This window comes from Ornithodoros turicata, chromosome 1 (genome assembly GCF_037126465.1).
Source record: "Ornithodoros turicata isolate Travis chromosome 1, ASM3712646v1, whole genome shotgun sequence".
NCBI classification, from domain to species: Eukaryota; Metazoa; Arthropoda; class Arachnida; order Ixodida; family Argasidae; genus Ornithodoros; species Ornithodoros turicata.
Window position 1 is genome coordinate 209396900 of NC_088201.1, and position 24890 is coordinate 209421789.

Sequence of the window (24890 nt, forward strand, 5' to 3'; positions counted from 1 at the left end):
CCCGTCTGCGGGTAAGGCCATGGCCACGGTTTTCTGGGACAAGGCTGGCGTTGTTCATGTTGATTTTCTGCCCAGTGGAACCCCCCATCAATAGTGCACATTACTGCCGGGTTATCAGAGTATGTGCATAAGGCGCTGAAGAAAAAGCGGCCGGGCCTCATCACCAAAGGACTCCTCCTCCTACAGGGCAATGCACGCCCGCATACCGCGCATCTCACAACGCGCACCTTACAGGAACTTGGCTGGGAGTTGCTGCTACATCCCCCTTACAGTCCAGACCTCGCCCCCAGCGATTTCCATCTCTTCGGGCCACTGAAGGCGTTCCCTGGGCGCCGCCACTTCAGCTGCGACGACGAGGTGAAGAATGCGATCCGATCATGGCTGCTACGCGCCGGTAAGAATTTCTACCTGGTGACATCCAAGACCTCGTGAAACGCTGGGACAAGTGCATTAGTGCAGCTGGAGATTACGTTGAAAAATAAAACTAATTTCTCGCCTGTAAGTTCATTTTACTTTTGCGAAAAACGAAAAGTCCCGGGTTGACTTGAACACCCCTCGTAATTACGGGTTTAAGTGAAACACCCTGTATATAGTGTTTGTTGTAGGGTTCTTAAAAGAACAGGGCGAGACAAGGATGACTCTGAGGTGAGCCAGGATAGGGCTGTTGTAATCCCATATATCCATGGGCTATCACATACATTGATGAAGATGGCACGTAGCCATCATGTTCGGGTAGTGTGTGGGCGCAATAAAAAAAAAAACTATCGTCTCTACCTGCAGTTATCAACAGAGATAAAAGAATAGGTTGTAGAGTTAAGCATCTGGAAGCTCATGTGGTGCCCATGTACCATGTGCACAAGAAGTGGTTTATGAGATTCCGTTGAGTTGTGGGAAGAGCTATATAGGGCAAACGGGGAAACACCCACTTAAAAAACGTAAGAATTGTAAAAACAGCAAACAAGGTAACTTCTTTATACACACAAGGGAGTGCAGGTAGTGGTGGCCTTTTTGATAACACATAGATAACAGGGAAATATAAAAAGCAGAGAGATCGAGAGATCTGGGAGGCCTGCTTGATCAGGGCAACACGTGTGTTATTATTTTGTTATCGGAAATTATTTTGTTATCTGAACGGGAAAGGGAGTTCCTGTCGCAATGGTTATAAGCACCTTCCATGTGGCATGTCAGTAAAGTTGTTGAAGGTGAGCGCTCGATGTTGTACGTGTCTTGTGTTTGTCCTGTTTTTAGCGCTTTTACATTGTGAATGTTGCTGTATTTTTTTGTTGTTGTTGTTATTGTTGTTTCAATAATCAAACTCAAACTCAACTCTAAATTGGTAGCGGAAACGCACTTCGTGCACAAATCGGGATGGCGGTGTCCTCTTCCTTCTCTACCGCTACGTAATTTTTTTTAGAAGATGACGAACAAACACGGAGGGGAAGGCGTGACACCCGCAAAACAGGTTTTCTTGATATTTCTTATATTATATTTCAAGCACACAAGTCTCGCGATCCTGTACGAATGTAATTGTATTTCGCAACGGCCATTGGTGACGCTCCTTCAACCCCCCGTTCCAATCCGGGATAGACGACAGTTCATTCTCTTAGCCGTAGGGATAAATTACCAAGTGTGGATTGCGCGCTGCGTAGCAGTACACGGCGGTCGCGCTCGGGGGCCGTCACACGTTCTAAGCCTCGTTCGAGCGGGTGTTCGCAGAGTTTTACAGAGGGAGAGAGCAGTCCTTGGTGCTATGGAGTTCGCAAGACGCTGGCTAACTTCGTCTGTGCTATTCGAAGAAACGCATGGAAGGTACGTTGTTCACTACTAAGCGTTACTTTCTTTCGTGCCGTTATCCCGTACGCAACTCTCCGCAGTCTTGGTCTGTTGCATGGCGACGACAAGCACGAACAGCAATCCTTAACGTGACGTGATTTCACAAGCAGGAGTTGGCATTGCACTAGTTCTAGTTTTAGTCCTAGCTTGTTGAGATAGTTATATGGGAGCCAGTCCTTGTGACTGGTCTTCCGCCTCGATGTCAATACACAGGGTGACAGTATCGTTTGCGGTGCAGTTCCCGGGAAGATTGTCCCATCCTACAGTTGGCGATACAAAGTCTATAGCGAACTGTACGCTAAAAAGATAAGGAAGATGTGCCCACTAATTCACTGACTTATCTAATGATGAGTTGATGATGATCCAATGAACAATACATCAAATGGTCCGTTGTCTCCCCATACCCACTCAAATCTCTGCTTCCTGTTCTGGTCTCCCTTCGGAAGCCGTGGAGGGAGGCAAAGGGGAGCCGGTCCTTCATATGCTGGAGAAGGGCCCCTTGATAACGCGGTCCGCCCCAGGGTGGGCCGTCTCTTTGAATGCGCGGCCGATAAAAGGTCGTCGGGACAGTACCACTACGTAGCTAAGTGAGTAGCTAGAGTACTACTATAGAGTAAGTAAGTAGCTAAGAATACTAAGAGACTAAGCAGTGGCCTGCCCCACAGTGATTCTGGAAGGCTGCCACTGATCAGCATAGACTCAGACTTTTCCTTCGTGGCCCCAGCCTCGCTTCCTCGGTCCATGGAGACCCTAATCCACCGGTTTCGTCTGAAGGTCCCATACAGCCGTAGCTTTCTACACATGATCAGGAAAGCAGCCTCCCCAAACTGCTCCGTGCGCGGTGTTGTGCAAGATGTAGAGCACATTTTGATGTCCTGAAGCTCACTACACTGAAGCTCGTCGCCTTCTACAGCCGGAGCTGGAAGCAGTGGAGGCCGTCCGCTCAGCGTTTCAAAAGTACTTGGGCCCTGCAATCACAGTGTCAGACACCTCGCGTTCTCCGCCAGAGTGAAATTTTTCTTTGACAATGATGCCGACAACAAGCTTTGAGCATATGTATGTTTTGTGAGTTTTGCTGTTCCACTATTTGCGTGTTGCGTGTTTGCGCGTTCTGTGACATCTCAGTGTGTGTGTGTTTGCTTTCTGTCGGAATCACCGCCACCACTAATCATCATCATCATCATCAGCATCACCATCCTCCTCCTCACCTTCATTAACATCATTGACAACTGTTAAATGCTAAATATTGTTGAGAGTCCGTAGGTTTACGGAACAGGTTTGCGGGCAAGATCCCGTTTGTTAACTTTGCTTGGACATCTAAGAAGTTAGGATTTAAAGGGCAATAAAAATGGGTGAACTTGATGGCCGTACGTGCTGGTTAAAGTCGTTAAAAAATATACGAACATACAGGGTGGTCCACCAACCATGTTAGAAATGCATAGTATAAAACGTAGGCCCCGGTCAAGGGATTTTTCTGCCAATAACTTTTGCCACATATTGGTAACATATTTTTTCATTTCAATTGACGGAAAATTGATTTCTTGAATTGAACTCCGAAATTTCCCAAGGCAACCTAACGTTCCCTCTGGACATTTTACCCAGTATAATCGTAGTAGCTCGTAGTTTGAGCGCAAAGCTGCGAAGAAAGGAGGTTACATTGACACGCCACACCAGGGGGAAGGGGTTACAAGACGTAGGGTGACCTCATTTTTGATAACATAGCTCTGATTCCCGTGATTGTTCGTGGGTAAGTTTGTAACCCTTTCCCCCCGGGTGTGGCGACGCCTTTCCTGCACTTCCATTTCGGTCTGCACAAGGCTAACGAAGTTTCCAGGACACCATCGCGGCCAAGCCCATCAGAAGCAGCCACCCAACACCCACTGGCCCATCAAGGAAGATTACACGAGCTTACGCCAGTGTGACAGAACCAGCAGGCATGAGAAGACAGTTATCACCATCAACCACCGAAGCTGTGCCTCCTCTCTACTCTTCTCTGCGGTATTCGCGGCAGCCATGGCAATTGTCTCTGCATTTCCTGGTGTGTCGCAACTTCCCGAGGTTCAAACGCTTCTGGCATCGCATTGTATTCTATTGTAAACTAGGGAGTATATCAATGCACATAACCTATCTTCAGCTTACACATCTCAAAGCAGCGTTGAAGCGGATAAGCGACAGTGATGGCAGTGCCCTTGAAGATAGAAGGTGGCCAGTGTAACACCCCAATAGCATTTAGAGCATTTAGAATGAACCACTTTTAAAAATAGAACAGCGTTCACGCACGATCGCAGTTGTAGGCCGACGACCGTTACAAACACGTTAATTCGGTTTTAGCTGAAGGTTAGGTAGTCGAAGGTAGTGAAGGTAATGAAGGTTAGGTATGCGATGCTGTATAGCACTGGTAGTTACACACACAAAAAGCTGTATAAGTTGTGACGTTATATGCGATGTAGCCCATAGCATCGTGCATCCACGCGAAGGGCACTGTGAAACACAACGGATCCTATAGTGCCGCAAAAACCGACCCTGATGTCACACCGGGACCACGTGGTGAGAACGAAAATCATCCAACTGCTGGAGTTTTTTCTTCAAAAACAGAATAGCGAGAGGCAGAAGTTTGTGCAAGGTATTGAGAGTGGAAACACGGGCGCGTCCTTATGTGGATTTTTGTGTAACCCGGGAAAGTTTCCGTGAACTGGTTCAGCGGACAGCGGTACAATAGGTTGAGGAGAGAGGCGGGCGTTGGGCGCATGCGCGTTACCTAGTACCGATTATCTACCAGGCGAGAGTATCTTCCTGACCGTTTCCGGGTCACGATGAGTTCGCATGTAATCGTTCGTTCTCCGGCTGGTCCCAACAAAACCAAACATGGCCGACGCGAGTACTACTCTGTCCTAGATGAAAAAAAAAACAAAAAAACAAGAACTCAGAAACACAAGCACCGTAATTTCACGCATACTAGCCGCGGCTCATGCGCGACTTTTTTTTTCACGGGCCCTCTGCGGCTTATCCACCGGTGCGGCTTATCTGATGTCCATTTTTTCCTGGCATTTTCCCCATACGCCGGTTTTAACGAAAGGGCCGACTGTGTCTCTGGAACAGCACTGCCCTGTCGATGCACGACCAGTGCGTAACAGGGACGGGTCCACATTCGAGTAGATTGATCTTCCTGATGCATTCCCCCAAGCAGCTTTAACGAAAGTGGTGACAGTCTTCTTGAACGCCACTGACCCATCAATACATGAAAAACGCCCAGCAAGGGCACAATGATATTGGTAGAACACTAGAACTGACCTCCTTTGTTGTACACTATGTCAACCCCGGAGTATGGACCACAGGGTTTATGGCCTTCTGTATGGTCTCCTTTGTCGCAAATATCAGTCGTCTCGTATTGCCCGCCGCTTATCAGCCAGAAAATTTTCTAAATGTTCCTAAAAACGCTTCCTGCTGCTTACCTGCGGTGCGACTTATACACGTGAAATTACGGTAAGTGCGTTCTGTGTCGTCACTGGTGGCCGGTTCCGTTTTTGTACCCTGAAATCATGCAAGTTAACTTTACGTGTACATGTTTCTGCCAGCACTACTGAGTTTTCTTGGAGAGTAAACCCTCGATTTGTGCACAGTAACCTTTTGCTGAAAAAATAAAATAAAACGAGGTACATATAAATGAGGGTGTCGTACAAACGGAAGGCTGTGTTGGGTCCCACCAGGAATAGTTCATTAAGGGGAGGAATTCCTAAATCGCAGTTTGACGCTAAATATATTTGCAACAAAATAAATCGCAAAAAATTATCTTACGTGTATATTCCCGCTTTGTTGTTCTGGCAAAATACGTTACGTTGCCTCGTCGAATTTCAGGATTGACTTCAGAAAATTCAGGTTCCTGTGTCCGAAAATTGGTCCAAATGCGCCGCCGTCATAAGAAAAGTAAGCGGGAGATAAACTCTTTTCACCACATAGCTTTCATGCAAGCAGATTTTTTACTATATTCATCAAAATCAGAGGTACAAACATTGCAGTAGGCCTCATTGGCAGTTTAGAGATTCATATTACATATTGGTAGTGTAGAGAACAAGATAGTAGCCGTTAGAGACCGCTGTTCCGGCTCGCTCCGCACCGTCACTTTGTCAGCAATTCTAGCCCAATCATAATCATGCCTACAACTATTGCACACGTCAAAGGATGACAATACTGTATATGGTTCTGACAAAATTCCCTTTCGATGCGCACAAAAAGTATTTTTCCACCTGTTCTTAAGAACGAGCTAAAACACATTATTCATATTTTCCAGTTCTCGTTCCATTAGGATTTAGTGGAGAGTGCTGCATAAAAGTGCTTAAAGTAATGTACCAAGTACAGGTTTTAAACCGTGCTTAAAGGGACAGTCGCATCCGGAAGCGTGTTCCGGAACTGTTATGGTCATGTTCCCTGTCGTTCATAATGTACGCCGGCAAATTTTCTCCGCACAAATCCACTTGGTTGACCCAGAAACGATTTTTAAATGTTGGCGCTTCCGGCGCGCACGGCAATCCCCGCAAGGCGCCGACACTGGATGACGTCACCCGGATAAACCAACCATCAGGAGGCGCTCCTTCCCGCCGGAGTTCTGTGTGTGTCTGAGCGTGCGTCTGACCCTTTTTCTTGTCTTGTCGCGTTTGCTTTGAAGTACTTTGAACCACAGCGTGTGCCCAAGGATTTCACGCCGTCGACGTGCGATTTCACAGCCAGGAAACCGGTGGTACGTGCCCGGGTGCACAAAGACTTATAACGCGAATCCCGAGCTTACATTTCACCAACCTCGCAATGGCGAGACGAAACGAAAGTGGTAGGCAGCGATCGCCAGCCACTACTGTGGTGTGGTGTGGCCCAAGGATTGAATGTTTCACGCGTCTGTTCCTGTCATTTCGCCGACGACGCCTATTTTGATGAAGATGTATTGCAAGTTCGGCACGCGGTACGGCAGAAACGGAAACTGCTGAAGATTGACGCCGTGCCTACCATATTCGATCAGGAACAAGGGCAGGAACCAGTAACGGAGGTAAGTGACAATCCTGCGTGGTCACAGCTACGCTGCGATGAAAACTATCAGTTGTCACAGTAAACATCATCGCGACACCTGGCCTCGCCGCCGATTGTAACGTCACAGTCACACCGCCTACTAATGTACACAAAGTATTACAATAGTTGCAGCATCCTGACGCAATAGTACGCGTACTCTCGAGAAAAAAGATTGGTGTGTTGTTGCAGTGCTGATTGTCGCCTGTATTATGCAGGAGTAACGTAACACTCCCACATGACAGCGTTATTCTAATGTTATTGCAGCTAGTGGATGTTTCTACAGTGCATAGTGTAAGCCTGACGGCAGAATTCAGGGATGTGGGAACATCGCAATCTGTGTTTGGCTACGTCCGAGACACTTCACGTTGCATCAGTATTCTACTGCAGCCTTGTTGCTAATTTCTGGCGGCAGCAAGCACTTCAACGGAATCAACTGGATTTGGTATGTTTTGTCAAGCCACGAAAATATTGCAATTCTTTTTGCACGTCCCACAACATAATTGATATGTACGAGCCCTGAAAATTGTCGAATCCTGTGAAAGGAATCTTGTGTGATGTGGCTGCCAGCGTTTATAACGTAATGTCGACAGGAAAATAACCGTGCCAGTGAAACAGGGACCGCAAAGGGGAAGATTTATTTGCATAGTCATTTTTATGTTTTTTATTGTACCCGCTAGACCCTCAACGTATTCTTTTCAGTGTTAACACTCAAGGTCATATTTCAGATGCGGAGGTCATGGCTGAAGCAAGTGCTGGGGACCCACTTCACGGCGCCTCACAAGGGGGTTGTTATCCCCTGATTCCAGGAAGAGGAAAACAAAGGACACACACTTGCATAGCGTAGTACCCCAGACATGGATCTGCCAACATGAACCCTCCTAACATCCCTGTGGCAGCATACCTGTAACCATCCAGACTTCACAATTTAGCAGCACAGCACAACATAATAAAATAGCTTAGGTTTATTTGCCTGCCATACATAATGGGAGGCAAATAAACCTAAGCTATTTTGTTATTCCCACTCCGTCATACTCCACTGTACAATAAATTGATACAATTATAGGGTCATTCTTTATTCCCGTGACTACAACGCACTGACAATCTGCACAAAGTTCGAAATATTCACACGTCGGCACTAACTTAGTGCAGTGCGGTCTGGATTTGATGCCAGAGCTAATACCGCCACGTGTATTAGTTTTTGCTGTACAGACGGGTAGACAGTCTGTTGACTGCAACCGGAGATACAGAGTGACAAGACAAAACATCCCCCACACTGCAATGACGAAAAGACGAAAATTGCTGCAAGACGAAAATTTTGCTGACATTGGCACACTTCGTGCAAGTGAGCCCTTGGTCATCCGCCTTGCCTCCCACCAGAGGTTTTCGAGAACACCACACACCTATAGTATTCTCGAAAACCTCTGATGGGAGGCAAGGGGGATGACCAAGGGCTCACTTGCACAAAGTATGCCTATGTCAGCAAAATTTTCATCTTGCCACTACATGTCTCCAGTTCGAGCCATCAGTATGCACCAGCTTGTCTCTCTTGTCAAGACACCCTTGTTTCGATGGTCCTAACGCTGATAGCCTTGATAAGTCGTAGACGGGAACTCCCTCCTGATTGCTTGGACAACGCATCCAGGCCATCTTGTGAATGACGAGTATGCCGTGAACCTCAGGCAGCTGGAAAAGACAACTCCACATGACATTTCTTTTTGTTTAGCATCATATCTTGTGGGCATTTGCACACCTGCCAAATCTCCCGCAGTGTTGGGAAGATAATGGCCAGAACAGACACTATCCCAACCTTGGAGTTCAAAGCCTGTACATTCCTTCCTTAGTTCCAGGGTCTCCCGCATTTTGAATATGGAAGGTTGGCAGATGTGCAACATAGTACAACAAAAAAATGTTCGCCTCTTTCAGGATGAGCCCGATTCCAACTGCTAACTCCCTCCCAAACCAGCTTCCCTCCAATTTCGGCAAAATCCAATTTCTCCCAAAATACGTTACTCTTACATGCTTCAGTAACATGCTTCCCCCCTTCATTGGCACCTCAAATGCTTCTGTTTTCAGACTTATAAGACCTTCCTTCAGAGTTTAAAATTCCCACTGGATATCTGCCAATCAATCAGGGATTTGTGTTGACAATCAGGCCATGGCTAACTGGCATAATTGAGAGCATGTCGAGACTAGCTGAGGCGGCTGTGTTGCCTCACTTTTCCTAATGGAATTGTTGGTCCAGGATTCTCTGGATTGTTCTACGGCTGTCGTCCACGCTTATGATTTATAGGGGACAAACTTGTGTAGGCCAAAAAGCTGCTGAGAATCGTCGCACTTTTGTATACAGCCCTTGTCCACTTTAGGTGCAACAATTTGCATAACCAACAACACCCGACTAGCACCCGAGTTTACCCTTCCGAATCTTGATGGGGAGGGGTCATTTAAACCGAAAAGTTCATTACGGTCGTAATCATATAGCAAACGGGAGAGCACTGCAGCAGGCTTACCTGTGGTCCTGGGGATTGAGTTGCCTAAGATGTTGATCATAGCGGCAGAATTGAGGCTAGAAGCTCTCTACGGAGGCAGATGTCCCTGAGTAATGGGTGTTGTGCAATGCACTGCACGGCGGCACCGTTGCACATTTCTACCACCCTGGCAACAGAATGGCAATACAGGCTCTCGTCGGGCTCCTGTGGATCGCGGACTCCACACAGAAACCTGCCAATTTCAACATTCTAAACTGTTTTGCACATTCGACGGCAACCATGCAAAGAGATACGTCACCTAAAAATGTCATCCCGCGGGTTAGCCGCAGCCACATCTCGTGGATGGTCGGCAAGTTCCAGTGGCATTGGGTCCGTAGAGTATGGGTCATCATCCAGCATTAACTCGTCGCCGCTACCGCTAACATGTTCGTCAGAATCTCCCCCAGACAGAGAAACACCACTCTCGTTTTCCGACTCCATGTTTGCTCCCTTCGCTTCGCGATCGCCAAACAGGCGCGCGGCTTGCATTTGCCCAGAGCGCGCGCTGATTGGCCTTATCCGGGTGACGTTTCCTCCCACTTTTAGAGAGCAAGGGCGCAAAGATTCCCGTTTCTTCTTCATCGGATTGCGCGAAAAGTACGCCGCGGATGGAAATGGTATTTTCGGGCCCACTTCAATGGTCGGCAAGGAATTAGAATTCGCATTAGTTTCGAAATTGACCTCGGAGAATGCGACTGTCCCTTTAAGAGGAACTGAGTAACCAATTTAAGGTAGCATTAGAGAACACGGCACACCACATGCTACTTGTCACAGCTTTCGTTCTTACATTTATTTGATTGTTTAGAAGTACACGTTAAGCTACGTAAAAAAAAAACAACAACAAAAAACAACTGAGATGGCATGTCCTGTCGAACAGCCCAAGGTTAAGATAAAGTATACAAGAATAAACAAAAAAGTTTGAACACACTTATGATCCATGTGTAGTCTTTGAAGTATAAGATTCCGACGAGATGTTTAATGCACCTGCAGTGGGTATGCAGTCCTATGTTACATACTCAGCGCTGATCAATAAACACATCAATGGTACAATTATTCCTTTAATATTTCTTGAGATGCAGTCTCCTAGGTTCTATGCAGTGCAACGACACCAGTGTCCGGGAGTGGAGCCAGGGCACATCATAGACATGTGCTACACAAGTGAAATCCCGAGGCTGGTTGGGGAGAAACAGGGAGAGAGAGAAAGTTCATGTAAGGTAAGATAATACATGGATGCACGTTCAGTAGTGTATTTTTCTTGTCTGTTCATGTACCGTTTGAGCCCGCTTCAGCAGCGCCATTGAACGTCATGAGTCAGGTGACAGACCCTGCTGTGACAACAAATATTAGGAACTTACGCGCAAAAGTCTTTGCGATTGTTTGCCATGCTGTTTGTAACGTTCCCTGGTCTAAAAATTGAGATGTTTTGTCTCTAACGTTTGGCCTGGTGAAGGCCGCGATCTCAAGAAAATACCTCGTAACATGATAAGTAAGATGTTCCATTACATCGTTGAATTGTAGTTTTACATACATAACTTTTGATTCAATCTACTTAGGTAATACGATTTAAAAGTTCATATACCGGCATCCATCTGCTTCGAAGAGGCGATTCTACCACCCCCTGAGCAATCACTTCTGCCAGCAAAAATTTGTTCAATTCTGAATCTTCCCAAAATGCCTCTCTCCATGCAGATGGCATTGATAAAAGTGGACACAAGATCCGCCGTTTTCATCTGCCACCTGTGACGTCCATTTCAATATAATCAATCAAATTCCTCCAAAATGGTGACATCTAGTAAATAAGGGTTAGGTATAAGTACTGGATGGCCTGCAATAATACCAAGCTGTATTTCGACCCGTGATTGGCTATATACCTCAAAAAGTGGGTGGAGCCTCAGGTATATGAAGGTCGCATTAATGTCTCGACTCCATTTTAATACGTGGCACTGGGAGTCGGTATTGGGGAAGTTCGTTCGAGCGCGACACCACGCGGCCAGAAGCTCAGCCGAACGCGGCGCATCGAGAACAATGTCGCCAATGGAGGAATGTCGAGAAGAGCTCTTATTGGCTGTGCCAAATTTCTTTAAGAACAGTTTTCTATGTTCTTCGTCTAACTGGGTGGGAATCATTTGCAGTTCAAATTTTACCAACCGAAACCGCGGCTCTTGTCACTTTGCTCAATTCTTGCTATGATACCAATTAGTTTGGTCGTATTTTTGCCTCTCCGTCGACGTCACATATTAATGGTGACACCACGCATACGTACCCAGGGTACCGCTGTCACGGATGCTCCATCACAGTGTCTCCGAAGAATCAATGTCAGCCTGTAGTTCCTTCCCGAAACCACCTATGGTACACATAAGCACATAGTATTAAGAAAAAGATTACAGCGCCCACAATCACACAAATGCGCTCAGAAATGACGGAGGGGAGTGTGTTTATTGAAAAAAGAAAGCGAGAAATGGTTAGCCGGGCGTTGAGCGACTTGCTATTCCTTAAAAAAGAAAGAAGAAAACAGGACGAAAAAAACTGCACACTAAAGAGATCGAGTCAAACAATAGGGTAAACGTTGTGCCATGCATGCGGAGCCATGCAGATGCAACGTTGTCCTTTGTCTTGTCGACTGATGAAGCGAACTGATATCGAACGGCGAAGGTCGATATCGAATCAGACGAGCAGTAGTAACTCTGCAATAGAGTGTGTATTGAGAACTGCGCAATGAAAGTATCATTGAGTTCTTTTCGAGCCAACTCAACACTGTTAAGGCTCGACGAAAAAGCAATAGTGACTCTGCAACACACTCTAAGAAAAAAAAAGAGAGAATTTCCAACCCAAACTAGTAGAACGACAGCAATTCTACCATTTCGGGCCAATCTGCACGCGCCTTCTCCTCTGTTGGTATAAGCAAGGTTCTTTCGAATCATTTCTTTTTGGGCTACTGAACACAGTTAAAGGTCGACAGAAAAGCAATGGTAACTCTGTAATGGAATGTGCATTAAGAGTTGTGCAATAAAAATTCAATTGAGTTCTTTTTGAGCCAACTCAACACTGTTAAAGATCTGTAGAAAAGCAATACTGACTCTGCAATAGAGCGCGTATTGAGCGCCCCGCAGGAAAGCAATAGTGACTCTGCAATGGAGTATGTAATGATAATTGCAGAATAAAAATTTAATTGAGTTCTTTTTGAGCCAATTCAGCACTTATAAAGCTCGACAGAAAAGCAATAGTAACTCTCCAATGAAGTGTGCATTAGGAACTCCGCAATAAAAAAATCGAGTGTTTTTTTTTTACCTACTCACCCCTGTTAAAGCTGGGCAGAAAATAATAATAATAATATAATAATAATTTATTTCACCAATGACACTTGGTGGGGGGATACAGACAAAAAGCTGCAAAAACTGCAGCTTGACGAGGTCTGACCCCCATTTGTACACTCGACAGATAAAGCAATGACCAACAGCAAACCAGATGAATCACGGAGTTAGACAATGGTAATGAACACAATGCATTAAGATGCATGAAACAAAAAAAGCTATGAGAACACACGAAATAATATGACTATCCTAGTGAACATACATGGCCTTTATTGAGCGAATTGAAAGACAGCTGATGTTAATGTTGTTTTGGATATGGGAATTAATATGTCGTGGAAGATTATATGAAACCAACTGTGAGCCATAGTTAGTTCGTGCACACAGTGTGAAGTAGGGCTCATTGTAGCGTAGTGAATAAGAGGTTAATCTCATGGTTAAATTGGCTAGGGCTAGAAAGATGTGATTATTTTGCTTTACTAAAATCAATAGTAACTCTGTAATAAAGTGTGTATTGAAAATTGCGCAATAAAAATTCAGTTGAGTTATTTTTTAGTCAACTCAACACTACAGTTAAAGGTCGATAGAAAAGCAATAGTGACTCTGCAATAGAGTATGTATTGAGAATTGCGCAATAAAAAATACATTGCGTTCTTTTTGAGTCCTTTTTGAGCTAACTGAACGCTGTTAAAGCTAACTACTACCCCAGGTTTTCGACGCGCTCCACCTAATAACACTCCGCTACAATTAAGATTTAACGAACTCCGCTTACTTGTTCTTGGACACGCACGACTTTCCTAACTGTACGGGAATCTCCGCTGGCTCTCATTCTGTCTATGACAAATTTTGTCATCTCTCTAGCAACAGCGCCATTTGGATCTATGTCCCACCAGGCACCTATCATCACATTTCTTTCTCCAGAGGGTACGTGATGCCACCAGGTAGCTGCGTCGCTGACGCAAACAGCAGCGAGTACTATGATGGACAACCGCAGGAATAACATGACGCGGACCAGGTCCGCTGTGCTACAGAGTGCATGTCTTCTTTGAGCCCCTCTCCAGCACTATATTTTTTCTGACGCGCTGCGACAATGATTCCCTGAATTCGCAACTCTATATCTTGGTGTGAGCTATTGACAACGCTTTTTCCTAGTTCTCCTCAAGAGGAGCAAAACGCCGTCACGTTTATGGGGTTTCGAAGAAGTCGCGATAAATGCACGTACATGGGTGAGACATCCCAGTCTCTTAAATGCGCCGTCGTTGAATACTGGCAGACTCATATACTGGATTGTAAGAAAGTACGTCTATGACAAGCCCCATGTGTGACTAGTCTTCAAGGAGAGCGCTATAGCTCTCTTTATTGATTATCACTCATTCAGCCATCGTCACCCGCGTGAAGTAAGATGTTTTATGACTGCGACATCGTGCACGTTTAGCCGTCGCCGCTTTACGACTGCTTTAAAGGGATTCTCGCATTCATTTCAGTGGATTCCGAAATTTCAGTACCACGACATTGCTCGGTGATCTCTTAGAATGGCAGCGAAAGTCCCAAGCAAATGGGTTGCGTCAGAGCCGCAGCGGGGCGATTTTTCGTCCAGGGCAGGGCAAACGTGAAGCCTCCCCCCCCCCCCCCCCCCTCACTGCCGTTAAAAGACCTGCACACAAAGAAAAAAAATGGCTAGGAAGCAAGCGAGCGGGTGAAGATGACGCATAAAGCATGTGTTTCAGACTTCGTGCTGTGTCTCTCCTTTCGTGTTCCCTAGTCTTGGAGTTTTACGTTATTTACCGTTCGGCGCCCTCTTCGGCGAGAGCGCCCGGGGCGGGCTGTCCCTCTCTTCCCCCCGTCCCCCATCGCTACGGCTCTGGGATGCGTATATGCTGAGCAATCTGATGAAATACATCGGAAGCGCAGACGACGCATTCCGGTGGTCTCTCTCCACAAAAGACACGAAAATCACCATAATAACTGCACCGATGAAAAGCACGCCTTCCCGCACAGCTGATCGGATCTCGTCGCAAAGGCGAGCAATTCGGCGAGCGCCTGTTACGCCGGGATCGTCGAAGTCTATTAGTCCACATACCCTCGGCCACATCATCCTGTCGCAAGTGAAGGCCAGGCAGTGCGAGCAAACCGTCCGATGATACTTTCGTGTACAATTTACATCTGATCGCTCGTGATTATGCACAGTCAGCCGAGCATTTTTATCGTTGTCCACTTGAAAGTGAAATATTCAACTGTGCCCCAGTGGAACCTGACGAACACCTGTGCTGTAGTTCTTGTAGTTAGGTATCAGCTGTACCTGACGCGTGTCTGCGGACGAAGCTCCTTATCTCGTTTACGCTACGCACGGCTCCAGGCACTGTGTAGGTCATCATAGTGGAAAGCAAATATACACTCTAAATCCGACACCCGATATGTACCGCATGAAAGAGGACCCGCACCTGGGCCAGGCGGTACACATGAGGTGCAGTCCTCAACCAGCAGGTACAGTCCGCGACCACTGCGAAATTCAAACGGTACAAGGGCTCCGAGACCCATCCGTACCGGCTAGGTACCTTTTAAGCGCGATCTATAGCAGCTGTACCTCATGTGTACCGCGTGTTTCGGGCGCATGAGTACGAACGCCTTCTCACGATATCCATGCGCTGCAAAAATATTTCGTGTGATTCCGAATACCAGTCTATAAATTCCCTTGTGCAGCAGTGCCGTAATGGATGAGCACTATCATTCTGTCAAAGAAGTGTAATAACTAGAACCCATGACCGTGAGGGATCGCATGTTTGGGAAGAATTCGTTTCTTGCAACCGCTGCAAATCAGTTTGTTTTGAAACGTCGGGGAGCGAGGACGAGTCTGAGTCTTCGAAGAAATTCGTTCGACGCTTTCAAGATTGAAGTCATTTAAGGTGCGTATTATATCTCTGAAGTAATTATTCGTCTTCACGACGCATTTTCGTTCGTCTTCGCTCTGATTCCCAGTGGTCCTGATCACCGGCATGCTGGACACAACGACTGAGGGACGGAGAAAACGAACTTTGTGCTTCATGCACGAACGTTGATGCGTGAATTAGAGGAGCCGAGAGTGCATTTTACACCTGGATTACACAAGCAAGTATAGGCATGTTTTTCAGGCAAGCTATTTCGGTTGTTGGATTTTTTTACATTGTATTTTCGTTCCTAGGTTAGGTCAAGCGATGTCGTAAATGGGTGAGTCAATCGTCTACTGTGGTTGGTGTTACGTTCTGCGGAAGAAACGGAAATTGGGGAAGAACAGCTATCCAAAGGTGTGGAAGAGATAAAGAAGCGTGACCACAGAGCAGCTGCAGTGGTGAAGGAGAGACGCAGTGGTCATCGTTCATCCATATACGGTGTGCCCCGTGTGTTCGGCGTTTGTGCATCATAACAATGCACGCTCGCGATGGACAAGCATCAATCCTGAAATGGATATAATTTTCGAATAAAGGTATTTGTTTGTTATATTTATCGTGCAGCGTAGCTTCCTGGGGCTGTTAATATATCGTGGAGGAGGGGAACCACCCCGACGGGTAGGCCTAAATCGCTGCGCGCTATCCGTTACATGTACCGCATGTGAGGGCGCATGTACCTCTTAATTTTAAGAGGTACATTTTTTAAAAAATGTACCTCTTGGCCAAGCGGTACTTAACCGTTACATATGCGTTACCTGATTTAGAGTGTAGTAACAAAGCGCCCACTTCACAGGTCTCGAAGAAGGTTACAAAAAGGACCTCCTCCTTTACTTTTTTTTTATGCGTTCTGTTAATGCAGTTCAGACGTCCAGAAAACACTCTATAAACCGGCTGAAACAACCCCTAGAAAGAGCTTGTAAACAGTACGAATGCATGAAACCAACAAATCGTCTGAACTGTCGATCTCCTCTGAAGGCGCTTGAGGTTTGTTTGTTTTCCGCCGTCCCGCTAAATGTTCCAGCCACAGAACACACTATACTCCCACCATGCCCTTTTTCCGTGGATCATGACGCGGACTTCCATGACCTTCCGAAGATAGTGCTTCTCCCGTCAGCAACGTGCATACCAATAAAATTCATTTTCGGGATACCTCTCTGTTCAGATCACTTCTTGAACGCGATCTCATTTGTACACACCGAGTGTCGTGTCATTTCTATCCAACTACGATCAAGCTTCTTTATTATAGATCTCGTGCATCAGCTCTCATATTTATATTAGTCATATATGTTACATCTCTAAGGAGAATTATTAGTAAGCAGGGGAACAAAGGAAGCTGTGCAAATCAACGGACCGCATACCTTATGCTACAGAACATTTCGAGCACCGGATGAGCACCAGTCAGGAACCCATGTGACCCTCTCTGGCGAGTTGAAGGAATTACAGCTCGAAGCAGAGTTAACTGGAACGCCACTTCGATCGCTGAATCGGGAAGAGAATCACCCTAGCGGCGCTTAGGAGAAATAAAGGGAAATAATGTTTCCACTGTCCTACTTATGGCGAATTGTGGTGGTCATTTAATTACAACACTGCCTGGCGCTCGAAAATTGCTAGGTCGGCTCCGGAGCTGGATCATGTGACAGTAGCCACCCGAACATGAGTGGAAGGGATCTGGCGGTTTTAGGATCAGGCTCAGGCTCGCCTCGTCCTTTTTGAATCAGGGCAGAATTCGTACACTTGGATCACGCTAGGGCCATCGCGATCGTCTGTCTTCGGGTTCTGTCGTCTGCTAAATAACGTGAACTTCGACGTGCGGTCCAATGAGATCCACCGTTGCAGTGCGGATTTGACGACACTGGATATAGTTGGGCGACCCGCTGCTCGATCGTTTCGAGACCGGACGAAAAAAGTAATAGCTGGGAAATTCCGGGCGCACGGAAAGTGCCACGCGAACATGCAATATTGCTTGACTGCTCGGGATCTGGCAAAAAAAAAAAAAAGTTGCCACCAAATGACCACCACTCGCCATGATGCTGCGAGGGTGTCCGCCTTGGCATGAGTTGTTGACTCGGCATTACTCTCAACGGTGGTTATCATCGCGATGTTTGTTTGGGTTTGAGACGATTATGTAAAGGTGTATGCTGGCCGATATCACGCTGATACGATGCTGTTATCTCATTAATACGCGCAAAGGTGGACAGCAACTCCAATAAATTTTCCACTAGACCCCGTGCATTATTTGTTTTATCACAAATCTGAAAATGCCCCACTGAGCGAACGCGACCACTTTCGCGTGTATCAATGAGATAAAGGCATCGTATCCGTGCGATATCAGCCGGCATACACCTTCACATAATCGCCGCAAACACAAACAAACATCGCGATGATAACCACAGCTAAGGCCAATGCCGAGTCAATAGCTCATGCCAAGGCTTACACCTCCACAGCAACACAGCAACAGTGGGACAGTCGGAACACTATTTGCCTTTATTTCTCGTAAGAGCCGCTAGGGTTGCTCTCTCCCCGAGTTTAGCTCCGACAGTCGAAGTGGCGTTCCAATTAACTCTGTCTCGAGCTGTACATCGGATTCCCGCATACTTGGGAACCGCTCACCCTTCCTCCTCTCCCTATTAAACGGTGGACGCGTGTCCTCTGAAGTATCCCGCTTTCGGTGGTTCTGGGCGCTTGGATGAAAAGATCATTTGGGGGATATGGGTCACTGCCACCCGCATGCCCAGATCAACCGAGAGCCCAGAACCTCCGAATATTTTTTTGAGAAAATGAGCTTCTGGTTGAATTGGGATGTCGGTGGAAATGGGCGTTTGGAGGATATGATGTGCTACCGCTACGCACTGCCATCATTTGTTGCGATGACCGCAGCATGTATCTTCTCGAGCCACTTGACAATAGGTAGCGCGACGGAAACGCGACTGCCATTGGATGAAACCGGCTCCGTGAGTCTGCGACTCCATTTTAGGCCGGGGTCCCATGTGCCTATGGGAGCAGCACCAGCACAGCAGCAACGCACAACATGGCAGCACAACAGCTTTCTCCTACCGCACGTTGGCTGCTGGAGGCGTCCGATATATTCGTTCACAAATTAGTACTGGTAGTGTTGAGGTGTACCTCGAAATCAGATGACTGAAATTTAGGATGGAAAATAAGTTCTGGAAGTAAATGTTATGTGACTATAAAATGCACAGTCCTGCGCTGGAATATGCCAACAGCGAACTTTGACTAACCTGGACAAAAGAACGCAAATCCGGAGCTTGGACTCCCACCTAATGATAAACTAACCAACATGCCGTTTCGTCGTGGCCGCCGTGTTAATCCTAACTGCTGCTAAAACGTGGCTTTCGTTATTTAAAGCGACTTGGACAGACATCGAAGACCCGTTAACTTGACTAGTTAAGCAGTGATATCGGATTTTTTAAACGCGGCATGTCATCTTACAAAGCAATCGAGCATTCTTCTTCTATTTGCTTCGGGAATTTTGAGATAAGGAATTTCGCAACCGGGAATATCGAGGTTCTATCTGAGATGAAAAAAAAAAAATAATTGTCCTCAATGTGAACTGCGGACGGCGTGGACATGTCGAAATGGGCAGCCACCGCTCATGGTCGAGTGGCGATCCAGATTGTGTGTGATGCAGTGCGACCGCGGTTTTAGACATGCGACATAGCCCCGAAAGAATCATTCTTTGAGCACACTGCCAAAAGCTTTTAATGCGGTAACTTTTTTACAGTGAGGGGAGAGTGCAGAGAAGTTTGTGGAAGGCGCAGAAAGAAGCTTCAAGGTATATCTAAACTGGTAGCAAAAACTAGCGAAAATACCAAATCAGACCCATCGGCAAGGCCACCAGCAAGAGGTGCGAGCGATCCTGGGTGTTGACAGTAGAAGTACGGTTGTAAACAGAAAAACTTTACAACATGGGCCTGGCTTGTGTGTGTACTAATAGGTTATTCTTAATTTCAATGTAGAAAAAAGCTTTCTGTTGCCCCGCTCGTGCACATATAGAGATCATCTACCACTCCAGTACATTTCCGTATCCTGCTCCTTTGCGCATGTGACACAGTTGGGGGTGTTTATCCGTGTGTCTGTGTATCCGTACCGTATGTCCGTACATTGTAATACGGAGTTCGTACACTCTTTGGGTTAAACAGGAAGCGACCTTCACATCGCCGTGCTGTAGACCAAGATTAACAGGTGTGAACAGATGAATACAATGCATCTCCTGTTGCTGGGCCCGCGAAAAAAAGATTTCGTCATGGGACGAGCGGCCACGATGGTGTGAGTGTTAGCAGGAACCAACTGTGCACCAACGATGTTGTGTTTTGTTGCAATAGACCTATAACGGCCACTCATTGAATAAATGCAAACGTCTAATCACTAGATGTACGTATAGCTCTAGGTAAGAAATGACCCTTATGTGAGCCTTTCTAATTTCTCTATGGCCATCACGACGCCTTTCTGTTTGGAGTTGTCAAAATCTGTGATAACTGTATGTATTTGGAATTGATATGATTCATTAAATCTGATATGCTTTATTTTTCTGTGTTCTCGTCTGTTATTGTTGACTGCGCGCGGCAAAGGGAATACAAGGCAAGCGAACTGGGCTAATATAAACGTGCATGGCTAATTATGCACTACTTATTATTTATACTGGTGACGTCGCCTCTGACGTCATTTATTTACAATCGTAGTAGTCCGCGCAACGTATGGATGGCGCTGACCTCTCTAACATGGCGTCATTCTGAAGACACAGGGGCCTATGGGAGTTGTGCTACCTGTTTAAATATACCTTGGAAGCTTCTGGAAGAGGGTCCGGAAACCGGTAGTGGAATGATGCGCAGAAGAAACACAGCTTCAGATCCGGGGTAATAGTTTGAGGTGTTTAACAAAATTTCCGTAGTTATTCCTAAAGCTGGCGAGAGGCTCTTCCAACGTTGTGTGATTGCGACAGGTGGTTTGTCCAATGCACTATTCGGCACACTTTAACGAAGCACCGTGAACTACTCCTGCCTTACACTGTGCGGAAATTTTGTTGAACTTCCCAAATAATGCCCCGATTGTGAGCATATGTTCGATTAAATAAAATTTATCTGTAAAAACTGGAAGGCAGGAATTCCTTTTACCAAGATGGAATGGAAATTAAATGTTAGCTGGTCAGTATGCAAATGTGTCAGTAGTCATTGTACAATCTATCGAACGACGTTGTAAAAAATAACACTTGAAGGTAGATCCGGTTGCGCGAAGAAACATGAAAACAGGGAACCCAAAACAAAGAAAGCTCAAATATCCAATTCTACACTCTAAGAAAAAAAGGTAGAATCTCCTACCCAAGCTTGTAGAACGACACTTTCTACTCTGCAGTTATGTCCAAAAGGTTAAATTGGTTTGAGTAGAAATGTGGTTGCAATACAGCCCTACCGAGATTGGTAGAAAATTCAACTTTTTTTCCTAGGGTGTAGAAGATGGCAAATGGAAAGTTCAGGGAACACAAGAGTTTGCACACGGGAAATAAACTTGGTTTGCCAGCTGGCTTCGTGTATCTGTGTTGTCTTTTTGTACTTTTTTGTCCTTTTGTACCTTGCCTTGGGTTTATATCGAATTCAAAATGCAATATCAAACCGCAAAGATTTTCAAGGCTTCAGTGGCTTTGACTGTGTCGTTCGCTGTACCAGGGTAACTACCAAACTGATGTTGGCGAAGTTGGCGAACCATGGTCGCGCACGTCAGTGCAACCGCAGTGCCACTCCCAGCTGTGGTTACTTTGTCTGCCACGACGAAATAAAAAGAAACCTATCCAAACGATTGGATCCGTCCTATTGGAACCAATCATATTGGTTCCATGTCATGTAATGTGAATATTGGTTCAGGTCCCCTGTCACAGGACGTCTTGCAGGCCAGTCAGCTCGAAATGGATATCTGACACAGAACTAAAATGATAAAACAACATGCACGCACCGACGTTGGCCCGTAGAAGAATGTCAAGTATGCCAACCTCGGCCCGGGCTCGGACACCGTGGTTGGGCAAGATTTCAAGCATAGATGGAGAAGTTACCCGTCCAAAAGATCTCGTTACGAGTTACGCTGCTGTGTGAAAAATGTAACTAAGTTAATAACGAAGCTCTTCAGCCCGAAATGTAACTCCCAGTTACAGAGATGGGTAGAAATCCAGCGAACCGGTAGAATGTAGGAAGGGAGTTGCCTCAGGACAGAAGCCGCCGATATTTCGAACAGAGACTGTTGTTCTTCTGGGCACCGTCCTCATCATTGGCATGGTATTTAAAGGGTTAGGTGTGACGTGTTTAAAGGTTCATGCGAACTGTGGGTCAACAGCCCGGAGGGAAGAAAGGTTCCGTACGGGCTTCTACGGCCGGACTGAATGGCTGCTTTGTTAGAGTGTGGAGGGGATTCTGTGAACTTTGTGATCTACGCTACAGAACGATTACAGAAGAATGGAAGGTTCACGAACACGTGGGCGAAACGGGACAACAGGCAAGAATTTGCAAGCATCGCGAAAGATAAGGAGGTTAGTGGTTACGTGGGGAAAATTCCAGAACCAGCAAAGGTTTCCTTTTTTTTTATTAATAATGTTTGTAATACAAAGTTGTGGCATGCAATAAAGAAAGTAGAAAGCAGTGGCCATGCAGAACATAACAGATGATAATGGAGGTAGAAGGGAAAAGCATATTTTATTTGTGAAGTGTTTCTAGGGTGCCTTGTGATTTGTTGATACCGGACGGGTGAAGAGCGTTGAACTTGTATATGAGATAAGACTCCCTATCACGTCTGTCACGTGTGGATCTAAACCCGGTTTCTAGAATATATAGTTTAATGTTGTCAAAATTGTGACCAGGAACGTTAAAGTGTTCGGCGACTGCTTTGGGGAGTTTGTTGGACGTGTCGGTTCTGTGTCCGGTAAGGCGGTTGTTCATTTGTTGGCCGGTTTCGCCAATGTATTGCATAGAGCAGTCGCCGCATTCAATGCAGTATATGACATTGGAGCTTGTGCATGTGAATGCGTGGTTAACGGGGTGGGTGTAATTGCTCGCAGTGCTTTTGATGGAGTTAGCGTGTTGAACGTGCTTGCATGTTTTGCAGCGCGCGAGGGTGCAGGGTCGTGTTCCCGTGTACGGCGTGCTCGTTTTGCTGATTTTGGCATTGACCAAGGGGTCTGCCAGGTTTTTTGCGCGTCGGTATGTCACCTGTATGGGATTTGTGAATATATTGCTAAGTCGGTCACTGCTTTGGAGGAGAGGCTCGTGCTTCTGTAGAATGGCTTTGATATTTGGAAGTGCGTTGGAATATCTTGTGATGGAACTTATTTGGCACGCGTCAGGATTTTTTCGGTTTTCCAGAACCTCGTCTCGATCGAGTGTGAGTGCCTTGCGACGGAATTCGGTTAGGAGGGAGTCTGTATAGTCCCTTTCGGCAAGTATACTGCAGAGTTCGTCAAGCTTCTCAGCGTAATCTGTGTCGTTTGAACAAATTCTGCGTAGTCTTACACTCTGCCCATTAGGAACTCCAACCTTACAGTGACGCGGGTGGTGACTCTTGAAGTGAAGGTATTGTTGTTTGTCAGTTGGCTTTTTGTACAGGGTTGTGATGAGGTTGCCGTTGTCTAGTGATATTGTGGTGTCGAGGAAGTTAATTAAGTGAGTTGACTGTTGTGATGTGAACTTTACGTTGCTATGCGCGGTATTCAGTAGATCTATGAACTTTTGAAATTCATGTTCCCCGTGTTCCCATATTATCAGTATATCATCGATATATCGAAGGTACACCGTGGGTTTTAATGAGACGGCGCTGAGAACTTTGTTTTCTAAGAACCCCATGAAGATATTTGCGTATGTGGGTGCAACAGGTGTGCCCATACTTGTACCGTGTACTTGTAGGTAGTATTCGCCATTGAACTCGAAGTAGTTCAGTTTAAGGACCGAACGAACGATACGAACGAACGAATACGAACGAATACGAAATCCACAAAGACATATCAGACTTTGCGAGACGGCTATGCCTTAGAGAATTCTTTGCTCATACAACACAAGAAAACAACGACGACCTCAGACTACCATCAACCTGGACACCAAATTACGGCCGAGAACCCGGATTAGACCTGTACATTAAACAAGTAAGCAACGACATCCTTCGCGGTATTTCCCAAAGCTCGCATGGTCACAACCTCACTAAAACACAGCGTGACATCATCAAAGCGCTAGCTGACAGAGATGATATCATTATCAGGCCCGCAGATAAGGGTGGGAGTATCGTCATCCGGCCCACAGATAAATATATCTCTGAAGCTCATAGGCAACTCAACAATACGCAGCACTACCTCAAACTAGACCATGACCCAACAAAGGAGTGCACGGCGCTAATAACCCATACCATACAGGACCTCCACGAACGAAAGCTCATAACACGTGATGACCTCAGATATCTCACCCCATCAAACACAGGCGCAGGTCGTTTCTATTTACTGCCCAAAATCCACAAGGTACACGCCAACGAGCTCTATACGGCTGACATCCCCGGCAGGCCAATTGTATCTAATAACAACACGCCAACAGAAAGACTCTCGAAATTCCTGGACCACTATTTAAAGGTACAGTCGCATCGACCACAGATCGATTCCGAAACCACAGTGAAATGAGATTCCCCGTCCTTCACTGACCATGACTCCGAAAGTCCCATTCTGATCGACGGAATACTTTTTGCATAATTCGTGTGTAAGCGGCGCTACTGTTCAAATGCCTTTAGTAATAGCTCCCGTGACGAATATACATGTTTGATGACGGCCGATATTCGACGGATCCGCTTCTTCTGCAAGTCGCTGGTGATGTACGTGCCGCAGCTGCGTTAACGCAACAGAACGAGCCTCAGGACCACTGCTTTAGGTACGTTCATGATCGGAGTGCTCAATACTTAATCCCGTGACATTCACACTACGACGCAGGAAACAATCCAAGTGTTTGTGCGGCGTCTGTGCTCCCCAGGAACCGGATGAGTGCCTATATGCTGCAGTGCTGGTGAAGTGGCAGAGTTGTGCAATGACGGCACGCACCATACGCACGCATCACAATTTGTTCCCAGCTCTCTGTCATCGGCCAGAACTTCTGGTGGTGTATCCACTGCAGTATTGCACCGACGATCACAGTCTTCGCCTACTGTGCCCACGATAGATAGGCACGTCGAGCAATCCTTATTTTCGTAGTTGTCGTCGTTGTTTGCACACACGACGA

At 46.2% G+C, this 24890-nt stretch overlaps 1 long non-coding RNA gene across 1 annotated transcript; it reads right to left on the bottom strand.

Moving 5' to 3' along the window:
* Positions 1-10355: 10355 nt before the first annotated feature.
* On the bottom strand, positions 10356-13878 carry LOC135375921 (uncharacterized). The gene is made up of 3 exons (XR_010417434.1): positions 13494-13878; positions 11677-11757; positions 10356-10585 (listed from the first exon to the last, which is right to left on the bottom strand). It is a non-coding gene; the product is annotated as an uncharacterized LOC135375921 (long non-coding RNA).
* Between the last annotated feature and the right edge of the window lie 11012 nt (positions 13879-24890).